Here is a 7,274-nt window from a genome sequence, read left to right on the forward strand (position 1 = left end):
GGATGGTTGTGAGCCACCATGTGGTTGCTGGGATTTGAACTCTGGACCTCTGGAAGAGCAGTCGGGTGCTCTTACCCACTGAGCCATCTCACCAGCCCTAGACATGATTTTCAAGATAACTCTTTAAAAGGAAACCCCACAGGGACTCCTGGAGGCAAACTGAGCAAAGCCAGCACACTATGGTGGCTCACAAGCATCTGTGAGTTCAGTTCAAGAGAGATCCAGTGCCCTCCCTCTGTAGACACTGGGTATAGTATATGTACATAGCCACATACACACATACATACATACATACATACGTGCACACATACATGCAGGTAAACCCTCAACACTTTACAGTACATTAAATAAATATAAGTTTCATCTATTTGCCAAGAGTGGTGGTACACACCTGAGTTCCACCATCCAGGGGCAGAGATGGGAGGATCTCTGTGAGTTCAAGGCCAGCTTACAATCTGGAGAAAGGCAACTTGGGCCCCATGGGAACAGTGGTGTCTGTGCTCTGGACCAAATTCCTGAGAAACCTCCCCTCAAAAGCCATTGGACATAGACCCCCCGTGATACCTGCACTGCAGTGAACTTAATCTAATAGGAGTGGATTTGTTGGGAGAGACAAGGAAAGTGGGTGCGGGAAGCTATTCAGCATTTACACTGCAATTCCAGTACTTTGGAGGTGGAGGCACAGAAGTCAGGAATCCAGTGTTATCCTCAGCTACAAAGTGAATTCAAAACCAAGTTGTGTCCCACCCTACTTGCTTTTAATTTTTAACCCTAAAACTAATAGAGAGCTGGCATCACTCATAATTTCATTTAGGAAGTCGATAGCAGTTTCATCTCTACCTTGCGGAGCTGTGCCGCACAGAGCAGTTAAACAACTTGCTGAAGGCCACACAGCGGTCTGGAGCGGTCCAGCCTGGATGGCAACGCAAATGAAATTCAAGAGCAAGGTTCTAACGCCCTAAACTCTACTGCCTCCCTGTGGTTATCTTTCTAGTTGCAAGGGGCCTTCCAGGCTTTTAAACCTTTCCTTAGGCTGAGTATGCACAGCCAACCTGGTCTACCAGACCCTGCCTCAAAATAGATAAAATGCATAAGTAAATAAATAAGTCAGTCCCAGAGTGTTTCCCTGGTGGCTGATTCCAGCTTAGCCTGGGGTACCTGGAAGCTGTCTCCTGAATCTTTTTTTTTTCTTCTTTTTTTTTTTTTTTTCTGAGACAGGGTTTCTCTGTACACAGAAACCTGGCTGTCCTGGAACTCACTTTTGTAGACCAGGCTAGCCTCGAACTTAGAAATCCAGCTGCCTCTGTCTCCCAAGTGCTGGATAAAAGGCGTGCGCCACCACCACCCTGCTGTCTCCTGAATCTTTAAACCAGGGTCTCATCCGCATGTGAGGACCCACACCTGTAACCCCAGCACTTGGGAAGCTATGGAAGGAGGATTACTGTGATGTCCTGGCAAAACCTGATTACAGAGGGAGGATTTACACTCATTAGTGAACAACAGTAACACAGGGTTTGTAACAACAACAACAGAAACACAGGGTTTGTAACAACAACAGTAACACAGTTACTGTGACATGCCCCCTGAGGGAAGGGGAATTTCAAAATCTGCCTTTAGAACCAACAATTTAAATAGACTAGAATCTTAGACTTTTTTTTCTGTTTATTTTTTTTCCTTAAGCCATTACCTGAAAGTTTGCTCTAATGTTTCAATGACCCAGTTAGAAATGCCAGTCATTTGAGGCCTGCTGCAGGCTGAAGCAAAGGAGGGAGGCAATTAATTACTCATTGCCTAACTCCATTCTTCCTTGCCATTGATTGGGCCTCTGGCTTCCCATCTGGCCACTATTTGTTGTCCAGGGTAGCCAGTCTATCTCAGAGCTGGCTACCTTTCAATAATGACAGAGAGGACTTACCAGGCTTAATTAACTTAGATTTGTAAGGTTTCTTAGGAAGCCCAGAATAGGATTCTCACATCCACGTTCTTAAAAATAACAATCCCTCCAAGTGGTGGTGGTGGTGAATGCCTTTAATCCCAGTACTCAAGGTGGATCTCTTGAGTTTCGAGCCCAGCCTGGTCTACAGAGTGAGTTCCAGGCCAATCAAGACTACAGTGAGAAACCCTGCCTCAAANAAACAAACAAATTCCACATAAAAAGGATAACTGTCCAGAGTGTTACATGAACGGTGAAGGGCCCTTCTGAACTGCACTTGAGGTCAGACAGAGGCAGAGACAGACAGACACGAGACAAAGACAGACAGAGACAGAGAGCAGGCATACGCCTTTCCAGTTGGCTGGCCTTCCTTGTAGCCTCTGCAGCAGGAAATTATTTAAGTATTTCCCGAACAGCTGAAGTATGTTAGAAACCTGCTAGCTCTCTCCACATTAGCTCTGGGAAGTGAATGATGAGTAATTTCTTTGCACAAGGAAAGGAGAATGTCTTCCCATTTTTACCTGAAAGAGACAGGCTAGATTGTCAATGTGGAAAGCACAGAACACATTCTGAGGACTTTTTTTTTTTTTTTTTTTGGTTTTTCGAGACAGGGTTTCTCTGTATAGCCCTGGCTGTCCTGGAACTCACTTTGTTGACCAGGCTGGCCTCGAACTCAGAAATCCACCTGCCTCTGCCTCCCGAGTGCTGGGATTAAAGGCGTGCGCCACCATGCCCGGCTGAGGACTTTTGTTTTGTTGGATTGGTTTGTGGTTTTGTTTGGTTTTGTTTGTTTTGTTGGGGGGGGGGTTGGTGGGAGAGGACAGAGTATTACAGAGTCCCAGCTGGCTTTAAACTTGCTCTGTAATCAAGAATGACTTTGAACTTCTGATCTCAAGTCTCTCCCAGAGACAGAGGCAGGTGGATCTCTGCGAGCTCAAGACCATCCTGGTCCCAAGACAGCCAGAGCTATCTTCGGGTGGGGTAGAAATGAAGTTAACCTCTTCCATTTTAGGCATATCCCATATCTACAGCTTATCACAAGAAGAAGCTTCGAGACCCCACCCTACCTCTAGAGGTCTGTTCTCTCCATGTCTGCCTATAAACCTCCCAGTGGGTGGGTTCACAAGCATTGTGCCCCCAGCAAATTTGAGTCTCCCAAGCAAAACTGTACCAGGGGTCATGAGACTAAGAGATACCTGGAAGCCAGCTGTGACCTTAGCTAACAAATTCTCCCAGTATAATTACACAGCTAAAACAGTAGAGGGTTAGGGAGCAGTTGTTACCTTCAAGGGCAAAGAACAGGTCTAGAAAAGCAGGCACTTGCTCAGGAGACAGCTCCTGAACCAGGCTACTAGCCCTGCCATTTCTACATGGTTAGGAAGGAATCCTTTTCACCCCACAGTAGTGCTTGAGAAAACTCTTTAAAAAATATGTATTTATTTTATGTATATGAGTACTCTATCTGATATACCCCTGCATGCCAGAAGAAGGCATCTGATTCTATTACAGATGGTTGTGAACCACCATGTGGTTGCTGGGAATTGAACTGAGGACTTCTGGAAGAATAGCCAGTGAGCTGAGAGCCATCGCTCCAGCCCATTGGGTAAATGCCCAAGGAGGGGTGCAGCTGCTTCGGAGGGACCTGGCTGTCTGGCAGGAGGACAAGAAACCAGATTACCCTCCCTGCCCCCAGTGACTTTCCCACTTGCTGGAACCTGCAGGGAAACTGAACCTGAAGCCAATCCCCTATCCCTCCTCTTTCTGGGAAAACAGAGGCAGCTCCAAGTTTCAGAGCTTCATCAAGCTTTTGGGATGAATGTCAGCTGTCGCTATCAAAATGACCAAGATTAAGCTCTAAGGGGTTGATTTTGGCTCCTGATTTGAGGCCTCTGGTAGGGATGCTGGATAGCAATGAAAGGAATTGTGTGGCAGAGAAAATGCTCACACCATAGCCAGCAAGCAAAGAGAAGAGATCAGGGTCCAAGAAGTTTCCAGACAGCAAATCATCACCGAACTGGATATCTTGGGTATCTCAAGCAATGGTTCTAAGGGCCAACAAGATAAAGACATACTCCAATTACCCAGCCCAGGGGTGTTGGAACAGGATTGAACAACGCAGGATTCAGGACGAGGTTGAACTTCCCTGGGATAGCCAACCATTCAAGGTCAGTTTGTGAGTAACCTCTGGTGACCACTACTCTGGTTTCCATAAATTCCTGTGGGCCGTGTTATGGAACTAAGCCAAAGGTGAGCTAGTTTCTCAGGCCCCCCTATGATCACTACAGTGACTCAGAACCTGGGGAGGGAATCCACAGTGCTCCAACTGGTAGCTTCAAATAACTCAGCTAAGGAAGCTGTGCTGAGCCGGGATTAAAGGTGGCTCACATATCATCCTAGCACTTCCAGGTGAGAATACAGGGCTCAGGAGTAAGAGACAGGAGGTTGAATAACATTCACCATTCAGATAAAGTACTATTGAGTGTACAAACAATCTGGAGGGTTTGGTGTGTGTTCCAAGGGAGTCAGATTTAGGGTCTTCAGAATATCAAGAAAATCCCTTACTGCTTAGATCCTTGTGGGTCTTCACCAACCCGAGATAGGGTTTCTCAGTGTAGCCCTGGCTGTCCTGGAACTCACTTTGTAGACCATGCTGGCATCTGCCTGCCTCTGCCTCCCAAGTGCTGGGATTAAAGGCGTGCACCACCACGCCTGGCTCAGGTATCTTTTTTGCACTCACTCGGACTTTGACCATGCTCCATTTGGGTAATGCAAATTGGACATGGTGTATTGGGGAGGGGGGGATGCGATGACCCAAAGGTGGGAGGGTAGACCTGGGAGGAATAGAAAGGGAGTGTGATATATAAATTTCCCCCAAAATTAATAAAAATGTTTGGGGAAAAATATTTATTTGTATTTATGTGTCTATGTGGGGGAGAGTCATGCATGCCACGTGTACATATGTCACACACATGCAGGTTCCCTCAGGCATAAGAAGGGAGCTGGAGTCACAGGCGGTGGTTATGAACCACTGGTGCAGATGCAGAGGACTGAACTCAGGCCCTCTGAAAGAGAGCAGGCTATATGCCTAACAGCTGAGCCATCTCTCTGGCTCCTCCACAGAGCCTCGCTGTATAGCTGGGGCTTCCCTGAAACACCAGTGCTTCCAGGCTCTGGCTCTCTCAGGGCAGACAGCTACCATGGAGAGCTTGGCAGCAATATACTCATCAGTCCAGAGGGCGTGGTGCATGCAATTCACATACAGTCTAGGAAATTGTCCCAAGTATTTAGTAGGAACTAGGGGTTTGCAGACATCAGAATGATACTTTCAAACTATGCCAACACCACTGCATTTAACACACAAATGCTTGCAACTCAACTGCGCTGCTGCCCCTCAAAGCCCTACTTGATAGACTGGGTGGTTTTTGTCCTTTCAAAAAAAAAAAAAACAAAAAACAAAAAAAAACCAAAAAAACAAAAAACCACCAGCACCCGGGAGGCAGAGGCAGGCAGATTTCTGAGTTCGAGGCCAACCTGGTCTACAAAGTGAGTTCCAGGACAGCCGGGGCTATACAGAGAAACCCTGTCTCTAAAAACAAACAAACAAAAAATTAAAACCTTGATGTTTTAGAACATTTTTCACTAACATTCCTGGGGGGTGGGGAATATTGGGAAGGAGGATGACATCACATGGCCAGGGTTTTGTTCATTACAAATTAGGTCAACAATCCAATTTCAAAAGAAGGCCCCAGTAATTGATATGACCCAAAAGCTTCCCAAAACCTGTCCACTGGGTTTGGGCAAGGGCAGAGGGAGGGAACTAGCCAGTTATTGTAGCCCCTAATGGCCTCTGAACCTGGGTCCACCCACTCACTGAGGTTTCCAGGCTTTGTATAAACAAAACCCAAGAGCTTGGTGGGACGGAAAGAAACTAATACCATCTGGGCAGAGAATTTTGGCCTTTTAATTTACTTAGTTCTGGGAAATTAAAAAAAAAAAAAAAAAGGCTAAGAAAAGCCAAATTGAGAGTCAAAACCTGACAGTCTCATCCGCTGAGGCTGACCTTAAACTTACTGCCTAATGGAGGATGGCTATGAGCCCTGCCTCCAGTGAACCACTGTCATAGTTAGCCATGGTTGTCAACCTGACCTCAACTGAGCTGCTGCCTCCATTCAATTATGTCTGTGGGACATTTTCTTGATTGCTCATTGTCACAGGTGGGCTAGCCTACTGTAGTCTATGGAAGGTTTCTGTTGAGCAAACCAGAGGAAACAAGGCAGTAAACCAGGTTCTTCTATCTGCTTCAGGTTTTGTCTCCAGGTTCCTGGCCTGGCTTCTCTGTAATCTGTAAGTTTAATAAATCCTTCCCTCCACAAATCCCTCTGGCAACAGCAGCACACAAGGGCAACCACCACGCCCACTTTACATGGTACTGGTACTCAAATCCAGGGCTTTATCCATACTAGTCAACTGAACTATAACCCAGCCTGGCATGTTTGTTTTGCTTTGAAATATCACCATAGAACTCTGGGTGATCTAGAATTCATAAAGCAACCTGCCTCTGGCCGTGTGCTGGAAGCAATATCCTTTTTCTTTAACAAGATGGAGAGCTGGGTCATTGAGTAAGAACACTTAGCCAATTTTTAGAAACAGCTCAGCAGTTGAAAGAGCACTTGTTCCTGAAGAGGATCCAGGTCCACTTCCCAGCACCTACATAGCAGCTCATAACTGCAACTCCACATGTGTGTGTACACTGACATACATACTGGCACATCATCATAAATCAAAATGGAAGCTCATGTGTACACCTTTAATCCTAGCACTTGGGAGGTAGACGCAGGATGATCTAAGTTTGAGACCATCTTGGTCTACATATTATGCCCTAAGACAGCCTGGACTACATAGAGATCTTGTCTCAAACCAAAAACTTTACAAGAAACCAGGGCTGGAGACAGCTCAGTGGTTGAGAATACTTGCTGTTCTTACAGTAAGACCAGAGTTCATTGTGAGCATCTCCATCTGGCAGTTCCAACATCAACTCCAGTTCCAGAGGCTCTAACAACCCTCCTCTGGCCTCTGTAGGCATGCACATGATATACATGTAGACGAAAAACAACTAGAAATTGATACCAAAGAAATTCCGGCACATCACTAAACCTGTACCTATTTAGACACTGACACCATGAAGGGGCATCAGTGGCTGTGTAGTACTTCCATTACACCCAGTGGTTATGAAAAGCCATTCTGAGCCGGGCGTGGTGGCGCACGCCTTTAATCCCAGCACTTGGGAGGCAGAGGCAGGCGGATTTCTGAGTTCGAGGCCAGCCTGGTCTACAAAGTGAGT

The sequence above is a fragment of the Mus caroli genome, chromosome 11, assembly GCF_900094665.2.
Source record: "Mus caroli chromosome 11, CAROLI_EIJ_v1.1, whole genome shotgun sequence".
In the NCBI taxonomy this organism is placed as follows: domain Eukaryota; kingdom Metazoa; phylum Chordata; class Mammalia; order Rodentia; family Muridae; genus Mus; species Mus caroli.